The 3,123-nt window shown below is 40.8% G+C and overlaps 1 non-coding gene across 1 annotated transcript; it reads right to left on the minus strand.

The window, feature by feature from the left end:
- Positions 1-2,730: 2,730 nt before the first annotated feature.
- On the minus strand, positions 2,731-2,805 carry Trnat-ugu (transfer RNA threonine (anticodon UGU)). The gene has a single exon. It is a non-coding gene; the product is annotated as a tRNA-Thr (tRNA).
- Positions 2,806-3,123: the final 318 nt, after the last annotated feature.

The following is a 3,123-nucleotide window of genomic DNA, read 5'->3' on the forward strand; positions in this document are numbered from 1 at the left end:
CTAAAAACGTGCGGTCAATGGTGGCTCAGCAATTGGCTCGTCACAATACCCGAGTCACTACTCTTGATGAACTGTGGTATCGTGTTGAAGCTTCATGGGCAGCTGTACCTGTACATGCCATCCAAGCTCTGTTTGACTCAATGCCCAGGCGTACGAAGGCCGTTATTACGGCCAGAGGTGGTTGTTCTGGGTACTGATTTGTCAGGATCTATGCTCCCAAATTGAGCGAAAATGTAATCACATGTCAGTTCTAGTATAATATATTTGTCTAATGAATACCCGATTATTGTCTGCGTATCTTCTGGGTGTAGAAATTCTAATGGCCAGTTGCCGACCACAGCGCCATATCCTGCCTGTGTACATGTCTCTGTATTTGAATACGCATGAATATATCAGATTATATGGCGCTTCAGTATATATTCTTAGCGGATATGGTTTAGCTAAAGATTAAGTCTCTACAATTCAATCTTCATCTCTTTCATCAACTGTTTCTTTCAAGTAATTAACAGATAACAAAACAATTTCGTCTTCACTTTCGCACTGTTCCTATTCTAAAATATTTTCACTTTCAATTTCGTTGTCACTGTCTAATACAACATCATTTCCCAGACTGTCCTCAAATCATTTTAAAACCGTATCCTCAAATAATCATCTTGCGGTGTTGCTAAGAGAACTGGATGGGGAATTCCGCCTTGAGCAAGATAGCTTTGGAGTTTCGTTTTACCCCTACATGTTTGAGCACTATTTGTGCTATGTCCTGTGGCTACTACACTTACATTCTGTAAAATTGCTATTATATGTTAACATTTAGAAAAAACATTTGGTAGAAGATGTTTACATATATTTATATTTATGACTGAAGTGATTGATGTCAAATATGATATATGGTTTGCTTACAGTTTACAGTTGAGATTTGTATTTCTGGACTGATACGTTATATGTCGTTTATTAGAGTATTTCAAAGTTTTTGATTTTATAGCTTATTTGAAAAACTGGATTTGTGCATTAGTTTACGTACCTTACATGAAGCTATGGAATGTTAACGTTGGTTGCAGTTTTTATTTTCGTTTATCATGTATTTGCCAACGAAAATGACAATGTATCGCGATATTCTGCGTGTTACTTACGGTTTTAATGTTATAGTGTTTGTCTCCTTTGGTTTTGGTGTGGTCACAAGTTGGTTTCTTGTACTTTTATTGTTTCACAGGCATTTTCTGCGATTTTTCGAACTACCATAGTGTTTTCCTCGCCACTGCATATTGTTGTGGCTGTGCAGTATTCCGTTCTTTCGTTTTTGTTTGTATCGGTGAGGCACGCAGGTTTGAAGTGTTGTTGGTGTTTATGGTGTTTGGTGTGTGTGTGTGTGTGTGTGTGTGTGTGTGGGTGGGTGTGGGTGTGTGTGTGTGTGGGGGGGGGGGGTGAGTGTGGGTGTGGGTGTGGGTGTGAGAGAGAGATTTTATTGTGGAGGGTATCTAGAGTGAATTTTGTGCAGTTCGGGGGCTGATCATGTGATGTTTTAGTGTGGGTTTTATTTATATAGTCTTTCAATCGTGGGGAAGAGGGTTTTATTGCAAAGTGACTTGTATTCATTTTGGTCTTTCTTTCCTTGGGCTATTTGTTAATGGATGTGACAACAAAGGCACACACAGGATGAGTAATGTAATAAAGAAAGAAGGCCTGAAAGTAACATTGAGAAACATCAACACAGTACAAAACAGAATTGGAAGAAATAACACCAACACCGAAAAAATACATCCAGTCTAGTATATAGTAACTAATTTGCAGCTGCTATCCACGTATATATGAGGATCAAACATACAAGAATTTCGGAACCAGGTACATAGAACGTCTCAAAGCACTGAAAAGTAATAGCTCTTACTCAAAATTCGCAGATAACCTGATAGTCCAGAATCACCACGTGAAAAACATCGAAACTGACTTAAAGACTCTTAAAACTAGAACAGCTTATACCAAAAACTAACAACAGAAGAAAACTATCACATCCAAAATTCAGTATTCCAGGCACAACTTTTTCATATTTTTGAAACAATCATGGTCTTTTAATGGTTAATATGGCTTCAAATTACCCGATAACAGTCACCTGTTCCATGGGTAAGGAAAAACGGAAGACCTTGAAAGGCTGGTGATAGAATGTCCATGTTATGAGTACATATACATTAGTATGTTCGGAAAAAATGATTAGCATTTCAGTCACCTTGATCCAGCATGTATCCTATTGCCTAGTAGGTAGAGGGTTCGCCATGGGCCCTGATAACTTGTTCCATGCCTGATGACATCGATGAGCATAAGGAACGAATGGCGTTCTGTGGTATAGGCATCAAACTGCATTCACCTGTTTCCAAAGTTTACCTGTGGTGGTTGGCTTTAGGCCACAGTGCTGCACCTGTCGTTCCCGGATATCGCACACATTTTCGATTGGCGACAAGTCTGGTGATCTGGTGGGTCCGGGTAAAAGGATGAAATCTTGTGATACCAAGAAGGCACGTGTTCAAGCAGCAACATGTTATCGTCCATTGCCCTGCTGAAAAATGGTACCTAGGGTGTTGTGCAGAAAGAGTATGGCAACGAGACGGAAGGTGTAATTCACGTAGGTCACACAGGCCACGGTGTCCCGGACACCTACCAGCTGTGATTTGTGATAATTAATCGAAATCCTCAGCTACCAACAGGTGTTTTTGATATACCTCAGTGGGTACAGCTGAAAATGTGTGCCCCGACCGGGACTCGAACCCAGCATCTCCTGCTTACATGGCAGACGCTCTAGCCATCTGAGCCACCGAGGGCACAGAGGATAGCGTGACTGCAGGGACTTATGCCTTGCACGCTTCCCGTGAGACCCACGTTCCCAACTGTCCATAACCTACATTCGTAATGTTCTTAAAGGATATTTGCCCATTCACTCATTACTCGCGCCAACACCTGTTGGCAGCTTAGGGTTTCGATTAATTATCATTTCTTACTAGAGAAGCTGCATTGTCATCATTGGTATCTGTTCATTCTGAACAGTTAATACTACTGTATAGCTGTGATATGTGGTAGTATCCAGTAGCACCCCACACCATAAAAACTCCAAACGTCGGTGCCATATCCTCCTTTCAGTCT

This window comes from Schistocerca gregaria, chromosome 4 (assembly GCF_023897955.1).
Source record: "Schistocerca gregaria isolate iqSchGreg1 chromosome 4, iqSchGreg1.2, whole genome shotgun sequence".
In the NCBI taxonomy this organism is placed as follows: domain Eukaryota; kingdom Metazoa; phylum Arthropoda; class Insecta; order Orthoptera; family Acrididae; genus Schistocerca; species Schistocerca gregaria.